At 39.4% G+C, this 21,857-nt stretch overlaps 1 pseudogene; it reads right to left on the bottom strand.

The window, feature by feature from the left end:
- LOC110669707 (cyclin-A2-2-like) overlaps nucleotides 1-21,857 on the bottom strand; it is a 49,195-nt pseudogene that overhangs the window by 4,536 nt on the left and 22,802 nt on the right.

The raw sequence follows: 21,857 nt of genomic DNA, 5'->3' as shown, positions 1-21,857 counted from the left end.
TGATTCCTGAGGCAATTTATTAACAAATTTCATCTTAATATGAAACAAATTGAATAATTTTAACCCCATTTGTCTGAGGTCAATTGCTGAAATGCTACAATGGGCTTCATCTCACAAATAATTTCTCACAGCCATAGCAAGACCCAAATAATTCATTAGGTTTAAGAAAACACAAAGGAAGGTTGAAAGTCCAAAAGTATGTGGCTTAAGTTAACAAAAAATAAAAAAATGTCAATGATGCAACAGACTATGTTGTAGCTTATACATAAAGTTGTCAAGCAGCCTTTAACTATACCTCTTTTCTTGTGTAAGTGTTGTCAGTAATGAAGCAAAATTCTTCAACCCATGGAGCACAAATTTTTTCATACTTTCTGCAACCATGGTGGTAAAGAACCAAATAATAGATACAGTCAATAAAATATAAAACTAGCATGACAATGGCAATAAATATTTTTTTGTGGTACATATTAAAACTTTTAAGTGGTAGAAAGGTGTTAGTGATTGAACTCCTGATCTCCTATACTATAAGATAAGGACTTGTATCAAAATGTTACGAGCCTATTCATGCAAAAATGTGAATATCTGCAAAAATTTCGAAAACAAGGAGGGAGATGTAAACATGTGTAATGCATCATATGCGCCATCATCTAGAAGCCAAAAATACAACAGGAATTTTGAAAATTACAATTCAACATCTAATGAATTATTCAACACCTAATGAATTATGTGCCATACTATGCTAATTAGGTCAAGGATTTCTATCACTATCCAATATCCATCATTATTTTGCGATCATTATAGATTTATACCAACTATAATTAGACCTAAAAACTCAAAGAAAACTGGTGCATTCATCCCACCTAAATTCAAAACCACCAATGAAACTTACGAGGCAATTAGCATGCAAGTAACACCAAGTAGTTGGAGCCTTCATTTCTCAACATAATTTTTAGAGAGGAATCTATCAATGAGATTAACTGTGAGGTAAAGCGTATTAGGAACAAGCCCATACTCCTCAGAAACCTGAAATAGGACATATAAATCATCAGTCTTCAATCAATTTTTCATCATCTAATATCACTATATCAGTAAACAAAGACCTAATATTTAATTCACATTTAGATAAGAAAAGATCAATGTATTCTTAAAAGTCTAGAGCTTTATATAATACAACACAAATTCCCAATTTATGGTCAATGTATCCTAAAAATGAAGTAGATCAACTTGTCATCAAATTTAGGAGTTTTATGTTAATAATAAAATAAAATAAATAGAAATTCCAAAAATAAACATTAAAACTGACAAATGTGATTTGGACCGGCTTGCTGAAACAGTATTCAAATTAGTAAGAAAGATCAGGTGTTCTCTAATGATGACCCTATTCACAGGACTTTGGGCTATCCTTTGGCTTGAGAAAATAATTGTCAATTTTGAAAATAACCAACATTAAAAGGATGGGACAATGTAAAAGAGAATGAAAGCAAAACATTTAACAAATTTGTTTCGATTTGTGATTGCCTTAACAAAGTCGATATGCTACAATGCAACTTAACCAAGAAAGTTTGGATGAAAATGCAAGTAATAGGTTGATAATAGCTTCTTGGCTAAGACAAAACAGTTGTTTCTCTTCTTTTTAATGGACAAGGATGCAAACTTGTTCCAATGTATTTAGTTAAAACATAAGAGCTATGCCTATGCTTGTTTTAAAGCATGTGCCTCAGATGGCTTTCTAGATATACTGACCTCCACAAGCTAATCAATCAAAATTCCACGCATGCTTGGAGTGATATCATGCTTCATTTTTTCCATGTAGTTGGTCAAGGTCTCTGGTCAAGCTATAGAAGTAGACATATCATAAAGTTAGCAATATATTTGATGGGTGATAAATAGTGATTTGTTAAATCACTAGTTTTGTCTTTATAAGTACCCTGCCAAGAGTGAATTCCATTTTCAAACTGAAGTACTAAACTAATGTTGTTTTGCTGCCTTTTTTCGTTCCCATTGAGGGAAAGGAAAAAGTCCACATTGCCTCTAAAGCCAACTTGGAAGAACAATGGTAATTATATAATGGATTTTGCATGAATCCTACTATATACATAATTATGTCAAGTTATAGTCGACAATGATAATACTTCTTAAATGAAGAAAGTAAAAACAATAATCAAAATTAAACACTGCAGAAATATTAACAATGTGCTTAAAATGTGAAACAACTTTTTAACATTTAAGAATAACAATAATTAAAGAATGAAAATTTATTGCAGCACTTAACAAAGTAACAATTTCAGCACTAACCTCTTTAACTCGTATGTTGTTATATATTTCAGGAGCATACATGCCATAGAATTGAGTATCTTTTAGATTTGAATCAATGTCCACTATGCTTAGTCCACTTGAGGACACCAGCTTCTAGCAAATCTTGTTTTCTTCTGCATAAATCCAATTAAAAGATATTGTCATTTAGCAGTATATTATGATAAGAACAATGCAATAGGCAATGTTATTCAACTAACATGTAATTTTTTTTTTCTGAAAACTTAATGGTTCTCTACTGCCAGAGAAACATTAACCATGCCAACCAGCAAAACAAACTTAGCTTAACTATTACAACAAGATGCAGTCATCAGCTGATTAATTTAAATTTGGTAAATGATTTAGAGCAATATTCATATGCAAATGATAATGAAATAGATAGCTTTCTTATGAGAGCTTGGGTGTCCAGCAGGTTTTACTGGAGCCAGCATTGGAAGCATTGGATCTGCTACAACACACTCTCTTTCCCCACAACATGCTCTTTGTTGTTTTCTTTCTGTCTTTATAGGTAAAGTTATCTTCTGTGCTTCCACCATTCTTATTTTTGACAAGTCTTCAGCTAACTTAGTTTTCACATCCTCTCCACCTTCTGAAATTTCCATAGATATATCAGCAGCCACCTCTGTATTCTTCTTTGTGGGTCATTTTATAGCCTGCTTGCTTGTCTGTGAACAAGCAATATCAACAAACAGTAACCTCAGATCATTTTGCAACTATTAGGATCCTTGTAATTATTAGGTGTGTCAGTAATTATAGAAAACCTATGTAATTAGAATCCCTGTAATTAGCTAGGTCTTTATTTAGCTTCTTTTTATGTCTGTAACTCACCCTATATAAATAGAGAACCTTGTATATGTTTAAACACATAAGAAATAGTGATTTTTCTCTAAATTTACTATTTTCAACATGGTATTAGAGCACAGCCAAATTTTTTAGTGTGAAATTTCCTGAACAGTACCAAGATCTAGGGTTTTATTAAGGTCATTACTTGGAGCACCCTCTACGATGGGAGTTGGAGGTCACCACCCACTTCAAACGGTAGCCCACTCGTCGATCGGCACTTTTCTGGAGGAAGTGCCATCATCTGGCCACAGGCGTGAGTACACATGCCTTGTTTGTCCCTGACGTCTCTCATATGCACCGGCACATGGGGCATTTTCTAGCAACCTTTTTGGCTGAATCCTCTTCCGATAGCCTCGCCCGTGTGCTATAACCCTGTTCAACCTGTTACTCTTTGCTAGTTTGCTTTTGTTCATTGGTTCAACCTTTTGTTTGGTACTGCTTCTATGTGGATTCTACTGTTAGAATAATTTTACCATTGTCAGTGTGTTTTTTTCTTGTTCCTTTTAAAATATGGCTGATGGAAAGACAATGGATTCAAAAATTAATTTTGATAATCTCTCTCTGCAAATTAGCCTCGTGAAGCTTGATGGAGCCAACTATCTTACTTGGTCAAGGTTTTGTCTTTTGTTCATCTAGGCTAGAGGACCACAGGGTATCTTATCGGAGATAAGAAGAAACCAGACACTTGGACTTCTACCTACAGTCAATGGGAGTCAAAAAACTCTCTTATCATGTCATGGCTCATCAATTCCATGCAAACACATATAGCTCATGGGTATTTGCTGTTGGATAGTGCAGCTACCATTTAGAGTACTGTTTCCTAGACCTATTCTCAAGTTGGGAATGATGCACAGGTTTATGAGCTGATAAACAAGGTTCATGGTATGAAATAAGGTGAGATGACTATTGCTCAGTATGATGCTAAATTTACTGGTCTGTGGCAGGAACTAGATCACTATCAGGACTTTTAGGCCACATGCCCTACAGATGCTGTTAAATTTTAGAAGTTAGTTGAGAAAGAATGGATCTATGATTTTCTTGCTAGACTAAATATGGACTATGATCAGATACGAATTCAGGTTCTTGGTAAAGAGCCCATGCCTTCGTTAAGGCAGACTTAGTCCTATGTACCGTAGGAGGAAAGACACAGAAATGCTATGATTCATTCTTTACCAGTTGACAAACCAGAATTGATAGCGGCTTCCTTTAAAGTATAGTCACAGGCTACTCAGAGTCCATCAGATAAGGATCATTTATACTGTGACTATTGTGGCAAGTCGAGGCATACAAAAGAATATTGTTGGAAGTTACATGGTTGTCTAACTAAGGGGTGTGGAGGGAAAATAATGGTGCTTGAGATAGTGGAATCATCTAAAGAGGTTTCTAATAATGGGAGTTTTTCAAGTTCAGAAATTTAGACCCTAAAACGTTTGTTGTCACAACTGGAGTCTAAACCAACCATTGCTGCCTCCTCTAACTTTGTCAAGTCAGGTACATCTCTTCTTGCCAATCTTGATAAATCTTTTTGGATTATAGATTCAAGAGCAAACAAATATATGACAGGCTCTTCAAACAAATTTTTTACTTGCTTTCCATGCTCAAAAAAAGAAAAAGTCCGTATAGCGAACAGATCTTTGTTGTCACAACAGGTTCTGTTGCTTGCACTCCTACACTTAACCTTACTTCAGTTCTTCATGTTCCTAGTTTTTCTATGAACCTATTGTCTGTCAGCGCTCTTAATTGCAAAATTTAGTTTTTTCCTACACACTATGTTTTTCAAGAACTGAAAACAGGATGGATGATTGGTAGTAGTAGATTGTAAGATGGCGTGTATCTTTTAGATGACAAATGTGGGTTTCCAGACTAAGCTTTACTTGGACACTTTATGACTTCTAATAATGAGATTATTCAGTGGCATAGATGTTTAGGACATCCTTCTTTTCAGGTTTTAGAAAGGTTATACCCTATTTTATTTAATAAGTACAAATCTGATTTACTTTTTTGTGATGCTTGTGAGCTTGCTAAACACACAAGTCATTCTTACCCTTCAATTAATAATAAAAGCTTGGTTCCTTTTAAGACTATTCATTCTTATATGTGGGAACCTACCCAAACTATTTCTTTATTTGGTTGTCGATGGTTTGCTACTTTTATTGATTATTGCACCAAACTTATTGAAGTGTCTTTAGGGTTAAAATTTATCAAATTAGCTTTTTAATGATTCAAACATATTGAAAATCTAAGTTTGGATCAAAAAGTTATGAGTTTTTAATCTCTAAACTTCTTAGTGTCTCTATTTGTAACTTTTTCTTGACTAAACGGGAGTAAAATGAAATTTTCACTTTTGAGAAATGAAAATTTATTTTTGAAAGTGTTTTGATTGAAAAATTTATCAAATTAGCTTTCTAATAGTTCAAACGGATCAAATATCCGAGTATGGGTCAAAAAGTTATGAGTTTTTAAAACCTAAGTACTCTTTTGTCCAGAGAGCACTTCGACAACTGAAAGTGGGAACTTTGGTAGCTAAAGTTCACTTCTTAAATGATGGTTTTAAAGTGTTTAAACCCTTTTTATTCAGAGAGCACTTTGGTAGCCAAAAGTGAAAACTTTAGTAGACGAAGTTAACTTTTTGAATGGTGTTTTTTGGCTCTCCAACCTATGGCAGCCGAAGTAAAGAACTTTAGCAGTCAAACTTGGGTTTCTGAAACTCAATAAATAGAGTTTTGGATAGTTGAATAGCTACATTTACATTTAATACACCCCTAACATTAATTTTCTTTCCAAAACTATAAATAGAGGCCATTTATGATAGAAGGAAGCAAACAACAACTATTTTTTTAAAATTTATTGTGTTCAAAAGATTTTTTCTTCTTCTCTCTCTCTAGAACTTGAGCTACCATAATTGATTACTGAGAGCTTTATATTTTGAGTTATAATTTCTTTGTTCTGAGTGTTAGTTCAAGGTTATTGTGAGCATTTATTATAACTTGAGTTTGATAGAGCATTAAATTGCTCGAGTGCAAAGAGATTTAAAAAAGAGCAAGGGTTTGCTCTTGTGGTGATTGTAAGAGATTTTTTCTTTACCTAAAAAAGAATTTTAGTGGACTTAACTCTCAAGGAGGGCCTTGATGAGAGGACGTAGGCTTGGAATAGCAGAAGCTCTATAAAATTCTTTATGTTTTTTTTTTCCTATCTTTTCTTTGTGCTCATCACTCAAAATTTCTCTTTGTGCTCGACACCCAATTCACCCCTCCTCTTGGGTTGCTCATCACTGAAAATGGTCCCTTCACTCCGATCAAGGTAGTAAATTGTAACATTCTCAATTCTACCCTAAAATTTTATTTATTTATATTGTAAGAGTTATCATATTGACATTGGAGCTTTAACATAAAAGTTATTTATAAAGAGTAATATGTACATTTTTTTTTTGTAAGGAAGAAAGGACTTGAAGATGACATTAAAAAGTTAAGGGGTAAATTAAAATAAATAAGGACTAAATTAAAGTAAATAAAAAAGTTTTGGGGTAGAATGTATAAGGGGGATTAAGACCATTTGACAAAAACTTGTATTAACCATTGGATAAAAGAAAATTTGTCCTTATCTACCTCACCATTCTATTGCCCCAATTAAAACCCTCTTCTCCCATTTTTCTTTCATCCCTCCATAGCCAAACTCTCTCAAATTGAAGAAGAAGAAGATCAAGAAGATTAACCTAGTTGATTTCTACCTTAAACATCATTAATTCAAGCCTTAGGAAGAAGAAGAAAACTAGCTTTTGAAGAAGTTGAAGTTAGGCATCCCCTTCTAGGGTTTTGAGTAGAAGAGTTGAAGAGAAGTAGAATTAAGTGATTCTACTAGAGATTAGTGCTTAAACTCATCCTTATTGCCATGTTTATATATGTGATTTCTTGTTATTTGCTAATTAGATGAAATTAGAGTTTGAGGGATTGAAATATGAAATCTGTGTTGGGTGAGGCTATCGGATAGCCACATTCAAAAATTCATAACTTGAGTTAGGAAAGTCAAAATGAGATGATTCTTATGGAAAATGAAACTTTGAAGAGTGCCCTAAAACTTTGTAGTTCAGTGTTAGCCTTAATTTTAATGATAGAATAGAGGTTGAAGCCAAAACATTTAATTGCTTAATTCTGGAACTAGTCTGGTAGATTCCAGCAATAAGGACTCAATTTTAAAAATTCATAACTTGAGCAAGAAAACTCCAAATAGGGTGATTCTTGAGGCTTTGGAAATCTTAAAAGAGCTTTAAAACTTTGTAGTTATAGCCAGGAATTAATTTCACGTATTAGAATTCATACTTTTCTATTGCTGTGTACACTGAAACAGATTTCTAGATAGCTTGTATACTTTTGCTTATATCTTGAGTTTTAAAGTATATTTTGCTATGATTCCAATTGGAAATCAAAATAGATATAAGAAAGTTGAGTTTTGCAAAATTTTGCATTAAAATTCTATCTCTATGAATTTTGGTGGAATTTTGAATGTTAGTATTCACGTGGCTAGTTTTCTACAATTTTCTGTAGATTCACGTGGCTAGTTTTCTACAATTTTCTGTAGAAAGTAATTGTTAAGCTACACACTTCTCATGTAGGTTTGTTTGAGTATTTCTCATCAAATTGTGAAATAAACCTTGTTTGAAATGAATTAAGTGAAATTTTGGCTATGTATGGCAAATATGAGCATATGAAATAAGTACATTAACTTGATAATTATAAAAGAATGTAATATATTGTCACGACCCAACCTATGGGCCGGACCGGCACTAGGACCTGGGCCAGCCTAAAGCCCCCGAGGCCCGTAGTAAGCCTTAACTATTCATTAACCCAACTCTAAGGCCCATTTGGGCCCAATATCAAGAAAACAAACGGACAGAGTCCGGCCATAAAATGGACTTTCCAACGGGGAGTTTTCGACTCACCCGACCTGTAAACACAATAAACAATCCATTGGGGAGCTCAGCTCACCCTCCACATACTCATCAACATAATAATAAATGGGAGCTCAGCTCCCTCATCCACTCCATCAAACAGACTTAAAATATTAAGTTTACAGGTCCAACATGAATATAATATTACAGACCAATTTCAAATAATTACTGCTAACACATGCGGAAATTCTAGGAGTAATTAAAATTACACAATATTGATAAACAACCTGCGAGGTAAAAAGCCATGTAAACCCCGAACAAAATAGCCTCCTGTGGCCTGTAAAAATTTGAACACAGGAGTGAGCGTTCGACTCAGAGAGAAAAATATAAATATTAACTATAATCTCTATAAATATCAGAAACTAATGCAACCAGTAGAGTGAAATCCAACATACACAACATGATCACATCATAACATCAAAAGGTAATTTGGAGCACTCACACACCCTGTAGTATCCATCATAACATATGGGAGTGATCCCTATGACTCTCTTAAATCCAACACGGTGCGGAATTACTCAAGCTCGGACTTCCACTTAATAACCAAAACGAGGGTCCCTGAATTACTCAAGCGTGACTACCCCTCGAAGGAACGTCGGCCGAATTACTCAAGCCGTGACTACCCGTCCTATCCATAGTCCACACCACATCACACGCACGCCAACGCACGCACACTGCTCCAAATTACCACAACAACATCCATGGTACATCAACAGTTATGAATGCAACATAAATCGTGCCTAGAGTTTAACTACATAAATATATGCATATAAGTGATGCATGGGCATGCTGAACATATAATAATATCGAAATTATAATTAAAATTAATATTTTACTCACAGACTTGACGACAAATTACTGTGGCGGCTGGGCGGAGGAAGAAGGCTGTCCCGGCTCACCTGACAATCATATTACATTTATTTAATACAATCTGACTCAATACAAATAAAGAAAAAGACCAATTACGTCCTAAGTCGTGCCGAAAATCCGGCAGAGTCTCCCCTATACCTAGGACCTACCCAACCTGCAAAAGGGCTAAAAACGCACTTCTATACTCACAATCCATACATCAACAGTTCAATCATATCACACAGCCCCTCCTGGGCCCATCAAATCAATCATCCATCACAATACGCAAAATTTCAATTTAGTCCTTATTATTGATCATTTTTGCAAAACTGCCCAAACAAGCTCTAAAAATTATAAAACTTTGCCCCGCGGTCCTTAGCAATATTACTAAGCTATTGCAAAAAGAATCGTAATTTTCTAAGCTACCACGAATATTTTATGGATTTTTAATCCTATTTAAGCACTAGAAAATTACGTAAAAACTAGGTTCGGGTTTACCTTTGCCGATTCCGACTTCGGGGACGCGCCGACGTCGACAATGGGGGCTAGCCAAAACCTCGCCCAATTCGAGACTTTTCCGGTCCAGTTCATGCCGAAATTTGCAAACCCGGTCAATCGCCGAATTTCGCGAATCGAGGATACCTACACGAAGCCCATAACACGGGGTTAGCACATAAATTTTTCGAATTTTCTAAGCTCATTTAATGCTCGAAATTACAACTGCGAAGTTCAGTGGGACCCACCGAAAGCGGTGTCGGAAAAATTCGAAATTTATGTCGTTGCGAAGCTCTCGGCGAATGGAGCGTCTTTGGTGGCCTCGGTTTCCTCGTGGGATTCACGGTTTTAGAAATCTAGCCCAAAAATTGAAATGGGCTAAAATCTTCCCGAGCAAAAATCGGACAAACCGCTCGATGGATTTCGGCATTCTTGGTGTCTATGGAAAGCTCTCCGAGTAGATGATTTTAGACACAAGACCAGGTCCAATCGGTGGCGAATCGGCCGGATTTGGCGGAGCTGAGCGGCAGCGCGAGGAGGAGGAGAGAGAAAGAAAGAAAAAGAGAGGGACGACGGAGAAGAAAAAGGAAAGGAGCGGTTCGATTCGATCGGTCCGATCCGACTAGTTCGATTCGGCGGTTCGATTCGAAATACAAAATTTTGAATTTTTACTGCGCCTCGGACCAAAGCGAGGTCCAAAAATTAGAAAAAATTAGTAAAACTCGAGAAAAATCGTAGACTCCAAATATATTTTTAGTTTTGCCACGTGGTCTTTAAATTAATTTTTAAAAATCATCAAAGTTTATATTTTGGAAAATCGAACCCGATTTTTAAAATCAGAAAAATCTCAAAAATTCCTAAAATTTAAATAAAATTAAAATATCAAAAATACTCATAAATAATAAAATTTGGGGTGTTACATTCTTCCCCCTTACAGAAAATTAGTCCTCGAATTTTTACACAAGCGAATAAAACACATGATTATGCATTGAACAAGTAAGGGTACTTGCTACGCATGTCCCGCTCGACTCCAGTGCACTCTTCCACCGACTCCTCCACAAAACCTTAACCATAGGGATCTGTTTGGATCTCACTGTCTCACTTGGTAGTCCACTATGGCTCTGGTGCTCCTCAAATGTCAAGTTCTCTTTTAGCTCTATCACATCCATTTGCAGTACATGAGAAGGATCGGGAATGTATTTCTGAGCATGGAGATGTGAAACACGGGATGAGCGTGAGAAAGGTTGGGTGGTAGCTCCAGCGGTGAGCAAGCTGCTCGGCTCTATCGGTAACCTCAAAGGTCAGATATCCGAGGTGCCAACTTGCCCTTCTTTCCAAATCTCATGACTCCTTCATTGGAGAAACCTTGAGGAATACATAGTCGCCCACTTTGCAAACTCCACATCCCTCGTGCAGGTGCATAACTCTTACGCCTCTTTTTGTCCTCGGTCGTTCCACGATTAAAGGAACTACCTCACGAAGTGTCTTGCACTAGGTCTACATCATGCACTTCGCTTCCCCATTTCTGTCCAACACAGAGGAGACCTACACTTTCTTCCATATAATGCCTCATAGGGTGCCAACCCTATCTTTGGAGTGATAAGCTGTTGTTGTAGGCAAACTCCACGAGCTAGTTGCTCATCCCATCGACCTCCAAAATCCAAGACACTCATGCGAAGCATGTCTTCGATGTTTGGATCGTCCTTTCAATTTGTCCGTCTGCATACGAGGGTGGAAGGTCATCTTGAAGTTCAGCTGTGTGCCAAGTGCCTCCTGCAACTTTCTCCAAAACCGAAGTGAAGTGGCTGGGCCCTCATCGGATATTATGGAAGCGAACTCCATGCAATCTGACTATTTCTCGAATGTAGAGCCGGGCATACTGTGCCATAGAGTATGTAGTCTTTACAGGTAAGAAGTGAGCTGATTTGGTCAAGCGGTCTACAATTACCCATATCGAGTCATATCCTCGCGTGGTACGAGGCAACCCAGTCCACAAAATCCATAGTAATCATTTCCCACTTCCATAATGGGATAGGGAGCTCTTGCAGATTAACTGACGGTCTCTGATGTTCAAACTTCACCTTCTGACAAGTCAATAACTTGGACACGAAGTCTGCTATGTCTCTCTTCATGACATTCCACGGTAGCTATCTTTCACATCATGGTACATCTTGGTGGAACACAGGTGGAATCTTGTCTGATGTATAGTGTGCCTCTTGCATGATTTCATTCTGAGGTTGTCCACATCGGGCACACATATCCTAGAACCTTGCACTAGGCGCCATCATTGGCAAATCCAAACTCACCACCTTCACCTTCTTTGTACTCTTTCTATGATCTTCATCAATTGTTGGTCTCGTGTCTTTGGGAAACTCTAACTCTGTCCCTCAAGTCGGCCTCCTTTGAAAAGTGAGCCAACAATACCCCCTCATCTGAAAGATCTAGGATTAAACCTTGATCCATCAACTCGTGTACCTCCTGAATCAATGGTCTCTTCTCTACTGAAATGTGCGCCAAACTGCCAGAAGATTTTCTGCTCAAGGCATCTGCTACAACATTGGCCTTTCCAGGGTGGTACTGGATGGTGCAATCATAGTCTTTCAGAAGCTCCATCCATCTCCTCTGTCTCAAGTTTAAATCCCTCTGCTGAAAGATGTACTTCAAACTTTTGTGGTCGGTGTATATCTCGCATACTTCACCATACAGGTAGTGTCTCCAGATTTTAAGTGCAAAGATTACAGCCGCCATTTCCAAATCATGGGTGGGGTAGTTCTGCTCATGCCTCTTCAGCTGTCTTGAAGCATAAGCCACTACTTTTCCATTGCATCAAAACACACCTAGGCCAACTCTGGGCGTCCACGGTACACGGCGTATCCTTCACCACTCACGAGGTAGTGTCAACACGAGGCGGTGGTTAGACACTCCTTGAGCTTACGGAAACTCACCTCACGATCATCTGTCCAAATGAATGGAACATTCTTCTGGTCAACTTAGTTAGGAGCGCTATCACGGAGAAATCTTGCACAAAACGCTGTAGTAGCGGCTAAACCCGAAAACTTCGCACCTCGGTGGTGTTGTAGGCCTAAGCCAATCGATTCTGACTTCAATTTTCTTGGGATCCACTTGAATACCGTCACTTGAAACCACGTGTCCCAAGAATGAGATGCTTTCTAGCCAAAATTCACATTTGAAAATTTGGCGTATAGTGGTGCTCCTCAAAGTCTGCAACACCATCCTCAAGTGCCACACGTGTTCTTCCTCGGTCAGAGTATACGAATGTCATCTATGAATACGATGACAAAGCGGTCCAAAAATGGCTTGAACACCTGTTCATCAAGTCCATGAAGGTCTTTGGTGCATTAGTGAGTCCAAAAGACATCACCAAGAACTCATAATGACCATATCTTGTCTGAAAGCCGTTTTGGACACGTCCTCATTCACGATTCTCAATTGATGGTAGCTTGACCGCAGTCTATCTTGGAAAAAATCTAGCTCCTTGGGTGATCAAACAAATCATCGATCCGATGAAGTGGATACTTGTTCTTCACAGTCACCTTGTTCAGCTGTCTGTAGTCGATACACAACCTCAATGACCCATCCTTCTTTCTCACAAATAAAACAGGAGCACCCCAGGGTGAAGTGCTCGGACGTATGAAACCCTTGTCCAAAAGCTCCTGTAGTTGCTCCTTCAACTCTTTCAATTCTGCTGGTGCCATCTGTAAGGTGGCATCGATATGGGGTTTGTACGGCACAACATCGATGCAAAACTCTATTTCCCTTCCTCGTGGCAACCACAGAAGCTCCTGCAGGAAGACATCCATAAATTCTCGACAACGGGAACATTTTCCATGCGACACCTTCTACGGATGTATCTCTCACCAATGCCAAATACCCTTGGCATCCACGCCTCAACATTTTTCTAGCACTAATTGCGACACCAAATTATATGGAGCCACGCTCTGTCACCATCAAAACTAAACTCTTCCACACGGTATGTGGAAATACACCTTATTGTTCCTGCAGTCTATGGTGGCAGAGTGAGTTGCCAACCAAGCCATCCGCAGGTTTACATCGAAATCCATTACTGGTAGAGGAACCTAGTCTGCTGGTAGGATCTTTCCATCCACTTCTACTGGGCTACCTGGAAAAACCATATCTACATCTATGTTGTCACTAAGTGGGGTAGCTACCGACAAAGGGCATTCTAAGGTTGTAGGGTTTCTACCCAACCTCATGGCAAACACAGGGAGACAAATGAGTGCGTAGCACCGGATCTATCAAAACACGAGCCTCATAAGAAACGGACGGAAGAATACACCACAAGCGCATTTGAAGCTTGAGCATCTGGTGGGTCGGGGTGAAAACTCGAGCTTGACCCCTACCCGAGTGGCGGAACCACGTCGACTTCTACCTCTGATCGCCTCCAAATCCACGTCCCCCTTGTCCTCGATACATTGTACTGATTGCTGCCATGTTGGAAGCACCGGATACAAGCTGTCGAGGAACATTCATATGAGAACCTTGTGACCCCATCGTGGCTCGGCGAACATGGGGCATTCTCTAGCAAAGTGACCGGTTGGCCACACAGAAGCATACTCTGATCCCATCAAACAAGGTCTGAATGTCCTCTTCCACACTTGTGCACAAGGTGCCAAGGAGGATCTGAACTGGACCAGAACTCTGTGCCAGACTGTTACCGCTGCTTTGGATCCGTACCACAGTGCGAATCCTCGTGGTCGATGTATGCGAAACCACTTCTCTTGCTCCTACCCTTTCCTCTGTAATTACCACAGCCACCATCAGGAGTACCCATGGTAGGGACACACGAGAACCCTACGCTCTGTTTTCTTTGCTCTTCATTTGTCATCCACGGCATAGCTAATCTCAATCTGCGGCTCAATCAACCACCACATCAAAAGGCGATCCGACATCATGGCGAGTTCGCATACCTCTGTCAAGCCCCTTTAGGAATCTTTTCACCTTCATAGTCTCTGTAGATCTTGCTGTAGGGGCATATCTGCTCAATTCGAAGTGCAGAGCATATTCATCTCTGGACACTGCCATTCTGTCTTAAGGCCTCAAAGGCCCACTTCGATCTCTGAAGCTTTACGCACAAACCGATTGATAAAAAGTTCCTGGCCCGAGCCCATGTCAAACCCTCCATCCGGGTAACACGTAGTCATTCATCCATTGTCTAGGCATGGGCCCCATGACGTCTTGCATACATTCTATCAATCTTCTATCGATCAGCTGTAATTACATTTCTGCACATGCGAGAATCCAAAACCGATATGCATCGTCTGACACATCATAAGTACCAGGCACCAACTTCTTAAAATTTATGATCTGTTTGTAAGGTTCCCCTCTTGGTGCGGTGGACTGCTGCTGCTGTGGAGGGTGGACCATATACTGCGCCATCATGTTGATGGTTCTCTGCAGACCAGCTAGAGTAGCTGCCATAGGGTCCATAGGACCCTGTGCCATGAAAGACTGTTCTTGAACTGTGGGTAGCTGCTCTTCTACTTGAGCAGCTCTAGGCCTCCTACCCCGCCTCCTCGGGGCAGGCGCCTCATCCTGTGATGACACCTCGTCAGGCACATTTGGTTACAGTGCGATGGCGGCTCTCACCTTCTACGCATTTTCACGAAATTCAGCATTAGCCCACAAAATTCAAAGCGCACATTGCGACTCTATAGACTCATATTTACACACAATATATGAAGCAGAAACTAGAAGCAAAGACGACAATGCAAGACGAATATGGACCCTATTTTTCCGCATGTGACTCCTATTAGACTTTTCCCAACACTTTAGACAACTTTTCCCTAGGAATCTGGAGCCTAAGCTCTGATACCACATTTGTCACGACCCAACCTATGGGCCGGACCGGCACTAGGACCTGGGCCAGCCTAAAACCCCCGAGGCCCGTAGTAAGCCTTAACTATTCATTAACCCAACTCTAAGGCCCATTTGGGCCCAATATCAAGAAAACAAACCGACAGTCCGGCCATAAAATGGACTTTCCAGCGGGAGTTTCGACTCACCCGACCTGTAAACACAATAAACAATCCATTGGGAGCTCGGCTCACCCTCCACATACTCATCAACATAATAATAAATGGGAGCTCGGCTCCTCATCCAATCCATCAAACAGACTTAAAATATTAAGTTTACAGGTCCAACATGAATATAATATTACAGACCAATTTCAAATAATTACTGCTAACACATGCGGAAATTCTAGGAGTAATTAAAATTACACAATATTGATAAACAACCTGCGAGGTAAAAAGGCAGGTTAACCCAGAACAAAATATCCCCCTGTGGCCTGTAAAAATTTTTGAACAGGAGTGAGCGTTCGACTCGAGAGTAAAATATCAATCTTAACTATAATCTCTATAACTATCTGAAACTAATGCAACTTTGTAGAGTGAAATGCAACATACACAACATTTTCACATCATAACATCAAAAGGTAATTTGGAGCACTCACACACCTGTAGTATCAATCATAACATATGGGGTGATCCTATCTGACTCTCTTAAATCCAACACAGTGCGGTAATTACTCAAGCTCGGACTTCCACTTAATAACCAAATCGAGGGTCCCAGAATTACTCAAGCCGTGACTACCCCTCGAAGGAGCGGGTCCCGAATTACTCAAGCGTGACTACCCGTCCTATCCATAGTCCACACCACATCACACGCACGCCAACGCACGCTGCTCCAAATTACCACAACAACATCCATGGTACATCATGATTATGAATGCAACATAAATCGTGCCCAGAGTTTAACTACATAAATAGATGCATATCAGTGATGCATGGGCATGATGAACATATAATAATATCGAAATTATAATTAAAATTAATATTTTACTCACAGACTTGACGACAAATTACTGTGGCGGCTGGGCGGAGGAAGAAGGCTGTCCCGGCTCACCTGACAATCATATTACATTTATTTAATACAATCTGACTCAATACAAATAAAGAAAAAGACCAATTACGTCCTAAGTCGTGCCGAAAATCCGTGAGTCTCCCTATACCTAGGACCTACCCAACTGCAAAGGGCTAAAAACGCACTTCTATACTCACAATCCATACATCAACAGTTCAATCATATCACACCCCTCTGGGCCCATCAAATCAATCATCCATCACAATACGCAAAATTTCAATTTAGTCCTTATTATTGATCATTTTTGCAAAAGCGCCCAAACAAGCTCAAAAATTATAAAACTTTGCCCCGCGGTCCTTAGCAATATTACTAAGCTATTGCAAAAAGAATCGTAATTTTCTAAGCTACCACGAATATTTTATGGATTTTTAATCCTATTTAAGCACTAGAAAATTACGTAAAAACTAGGTTCGGGTTTACCTTTGCCGATTCCGACTTCGGGGACGCGCTCGGGACGTCTGACAATGGGGGGCTAGCCAAAACCTCGGCCCAATTCGGAGACTTTTAGGTCCGCAGTGCATGCAGTCGAAATTTGCAAACCGGTCAATCGCCGAATTTCCGCGAATCGAGGATACCTACGAAGCCCATAACACGGGGTTAGCACATAAATTTTCAGAATTTTCTAAGCTCATTTAATGCTCGAAATTACAACTGCGAAGTTAGTGGGACCCACCGAAAGCGGTGTCGGAAAAATTCGAAATTTATGTCGTTGCGAAGCTCTCGGCGAATGGAGCGTCTTTGGTGGCCTCGGTTTCCTCGTGGGATTCACGGTTTTCGAGAAATCTAGCCCAAAAATTGAAATGGGCTAAAATCTTCCCGAGCAAAAATCGGACAAACCGCTCGATGGATTTCGGCATTCTTGGTGTCTATGGAAAGCTCTCGCCGAGTAGATGATTTTAGACACAAGACCCGGTCCAATCGGTGGCCGAATCGGCCGGATTTGGCGGAGCTGGAAGCGGCGGCAGCGGGAGGAGGAGAGAGAGAAAGAAAGAGAAAAGAGAGGGACGGCAGCGGAGAAGAAAAAGGAAAGGAGCCGGTTCGATTCGACCGGTCCGATCGGTCCGATTCGATTCGGCGGTTCGATTCGAAATACAAAATTTTGAATTTTTACTGCGCCTCGGGACCAAGCGAGGTCCAAAAATTCGAAAAATTAGTAAAACTTCGAGAAAAATCGTAGACTCCAAATATATTTTTAGTTTTGCCACGTGGTCTTTAAATTAATTTTTAAAAATCATCAAAGTTTATATTTTCGGAAAATCGAACCCGATTTTTAAAATCCGAAAAATCTCAAAAAAATTCCTAAAATTTAAATAAAATTAAAATATCAAAAATACTCATAAATAATAAAATTTGGGGTGTTACATATATATTCTTAGCCTTAGTAAACTTTGATAGTGGTCGTAGGTTAGTATAAGGTGTGGCATGCCATATGACTTAGCAGTACTGCAACCACAGAATACATAATATTGGCACATGGTGCCCTACAATTCTTGGCTTTTGAGCCCTACAGTTCTGGCACGCCGTGCCCTACAGTTATAGTTTTTCCTTATCTAACTAAGCAATCCTGCTAAGAGTTTATATGGGCTGAGACATAAGTAATATGATGTAAATTGATTAATATTTGTCATATGATATGTTTTCTTTATCTTTTTAATGATTTATTTTTATTATGGATGGATTTAAAATGATGTTATACATGGTTTGTTCTATTGTTTAAAAATGTTTAAAATAAAATATTATGCATTTCAACACAGTTTGTGGCATTCCCGACTTAGCTTATTATTGACTGGGTAGGGGGTGTTACATTTAGTCGTATCAGAGTAAGGTTTAGGTGGTTCTAGGTTATTATAAGGAAAGATATGTGTTTAGGTAAATGTACATGCCAATTATGTTAAGGTTATGATGTGACTCTGATGTAGATTTATTTGTGACTTTTAATAGGTTATAAAATGTCAGCAGACTCCCAGCATGCTGGAGAGGAGGAGATTGAGAGCCATGTCCCTCCTATAGTAGCAGAACCTACAGGTGCTCATGCTCCTCCTGGTGTTGGTGGACCCAGTTAGGATGCATTTTTCCAGTAGTTAGCTGAGATGTTTCAGCGGGTTATAGAAGCCATTCCTCAAGTTCCAGTTCCACTAGTAGCTCAAGTCTAGGTCCCTCATAAGCTACCAATAGAGAAGCTTTAAAAGTATGGGGCTGTAGAGTTTAGAGGACGAAAGGATGATGATCCTGCAGCTGCAGAGTACTGGTTGGAGGCTACGGAGAGAATCTTACAACAGCTTTAGTGCACACCAGAGGATAGATTAGTGTGTGCAGTCTCTTTACTGAAAGAAAAGGCATATTTATGGTGGGACATTACAGCTTAGACAGTACATGCCGATTAGCAGACATGGGAGTTCTTTCTGACTAAGTTCAGGAAGAAATATGTGGAAGATTTGTATATAGGAGAGAAAAAGAGAGAGTTCCTCCACCTTAGACAAGGCAAAATGATAGTTAGTGAGTATGAGAGTGACTTTATCTGGCTTAGCAGATATGCATGGGAGATAATCTCTACTGAGGAGGATAGGTGTAAGCGGTTTGAGCAGGGTCTTCATAATGAGATTAGGATACATCTGGCAGCTCGACCCATCTGAGAGTTCTCTGCTTTGGTGGGTGCAGCTTTGAGTATAGAGCAAATCAGAGAGGATGAACAGAGCCAGAGGTAGAAAGGTTAGCAAAAGAGGAGTCAGTGTCAGAGTTTGATTTCTTTGCTGGCTAGTAAAAAGTTGAAGGGATCACAGTCAGCAGGACAGGGCCAGAGACAGAGCCAGAGGCAGGGTCAAGACTCCACAATTAGGTCTAGACAGCAAGCCACTTTAGTTACCAGTATTAGAGGTTCGAGTAGGGTTATGCACCCACTCTGTGAGCATTGTGATAGGAGGCACAGTGGGACATGCAGGGAGCTGACAGGTGCCCATTTTAGTTGTGGTTCCACTGATCACCTTATGAGAGATTGCCCTAAAGGTCAAGCTGCAGCAGCCCCGCCGACTGAGAGATCCACTCCCACTATTCAGAAAGGTAGAGGCCGGGGTAGAGGTGACACAGTTAGTGCTGCTAGTCAAAGGACTACATCTGAGATAGTTGACAAGCCAGATACTCGTACACCTGCCAGAGTATATGCCATCAAGGGGAGGGAGGACCAAGACTCACCAGATGTTATAGTTGGCACTTTCTCTATCTTTAGTACTACAATGCATGCATTGATAAATCCTGGTTTACAATGCATGCATTGATAAATCTTGGTTCCACACATTCATATATCTATATATCCATTACTAGTCAGGGAGGTATTCAGGTAGATACACTAGATCAAGATATATTAGTAACTAACCCTTTAGGCCATAGTGCAATGGTGAGCAAGGTACATGGAGAATGCCCTTTGATGATACATGGCCATGTTTTTCCTGGTGATTTCATAGAGCTACCTTTCCAAGAGTTTGAACTGGTTATTCAGACACTAAGTCATAGTAGATTGCATATTGAAGAGGATTACGCTTATGACACCTGATGATGTTGAGGTGGTGTTTGTGGGCGAGAGGTTGGATTATCTCTCTAATGTCATTTCATCTACTACAGCTAGAAGGTTAGTAAGAAAGGGGTGTGAAGCCTACCTAGCCTGTGTAATTGAGACTAGGAAAGAAAGTCCTAGTGTTCATGACATACCCACAGTGTGTGATTTTCCTGATGTATTTCCAGAGGAGTTGCCAGGTTTGCCACCAGAGAGAGAGGTGGATTTTGTAATAGATGTTATACCAGGAACTGCACCGATATCTATTGCACCATATAGAATGGCTCCCATAGAGTTGAAAGAGTTGAAGATAGAACTACAGGAGTTACTTGACAAGGGTTTTATATGCCCTAGTGTTTCACCTTAGGGCGCACCTGTACTTTTTGTAAAGAAAAAGGATGGATCCTTGAGATTATGTCTTAACTATAGGCAGCTAAATATAGTAAAAATTAAGAATAAATACCCTTTTCCAAGAATTGATGACTTATTTGATTAGTTGAAGGGAGCAGGTGTATTTTTTAAGATTGAATTGAGATCGAGTTATCATCAGTTAAGGGTGAAAGAAGTAGATGTTCCTAAGACTGCTTTTAGGACCTGATATGGATATTATGAGTTCTTGGTTATGCCTTTTGGGTTAACCAATACTCTAGCTGCATTTATGGATTTGATGAATCGTATCTTCCACCCATACTTGGATCAGTTTGTAGTGGTGTTTATTGATAATATTTTGGTATATTTGAAGACTAAGGAAGATCATGATCACCACTTGAGGATAGTGTTGCAAATTTTAAGAGAAAAGCAGCTGTATGCCAAGCTTAATAAGTGTGAGTTTTGGCTAAGTGAGATATCTTTTCTGGGGCATGTAGTTTCTTCAGAGGGGATTAGAGTTGATCCTAAGAAGATTGAGGCGATCTTAGAATGGAAGCCACCTAAGAATGTTACAGAAGTTTAGAGTTTCTTAGGGTTGGCTAGATATTATAGACGGTTTGTGAAAAGATTATCACTTATTGCTACTCCATTGACTAAGTTGCTACATAAGAATGTTAAATTCAAGTGGAGTAACAAATGTTAAACAAGCTTTGAAAAGCTTAAAGCGATGCTTACTAAGGCGCCAATCCTTACATAGCCGATAGCGGGCAAGGACTTTGTGATCTATGGTGATGCCTCACATAATAGACTTGGCTGTGTGCTTATGCAGAAGGGAAAGGTAGTTGCTTATGCATCCAAGCAACTTAAACCACATGAGAAGAACTATCCTACTCATGACTTGGAATTGGCAGCTATAGTTTTTACTTTAAAGATTTGGAGGCATTACTTGTATGATGAGAAATGTTATATTTATACAGATCACAAGAGTCTTAAATACTTGCCCACACAGAAGGAGCTTAATTTGAGACAAAGAAGATGTTTGGAATTGCTTAAGGACTATGATTGCATTATAGACTACCATCCAGGCAAGGCTAATGTGGTAGCAGATGCGCTTAATAGAAAATTTTTGGCAGCTTTAAGGGCTTTGAATGTTCACTTGACTTTGGCAAAAGATGAAGCCATTCTAGCAGAGTTGATTATTAGACCCAATTTGCTCCAACAAGTTCGAGAAGGTGAGAAAGGAGATGAAGAAATAGCAGCATGGATAGGATAAGTCCAAAAGGGGAAGAAAAAGGAGTATGTAGTTAAGGATGATGGTTGTTTGTATTATAAAGATAGAATATGTGTGCCTGATGTTGGTGGATTAAGAAAGAGTATTCTTGAATAAGCACATTGTAGTTCTTATGCCATGCATCCTGGTAGTACCAAAATGTATCAAGATTTGAAAGCACATTACTGGTGGCCGGGTATGAAGAGAAGTATAGTTGATTTTGTTGCTAAATGTTTGACATGTCAGCAAGTCAAAGTTGAGCA

This window comes from Hevea brasiliensis, chromosome 4 (genome assembly GCF_030052815.1).
Source record: "Hevea brasiliensis isolate MT/VB/25A 57/8 chromosome 4, ASM3005281v1, whole genome shotgun sequence".
Lineage (NCBI taxonomy): Eukaryota > Viridiplantae > Streptophyta > Magnoliopsida > Malpighiales > Euphorbiaceae > Hevea > Hevea brasiliensis.
Note: the sequence above shows the minus strand (reverse complement) of the source record. Positions and strands in the feature narration are given on the sequence as shown.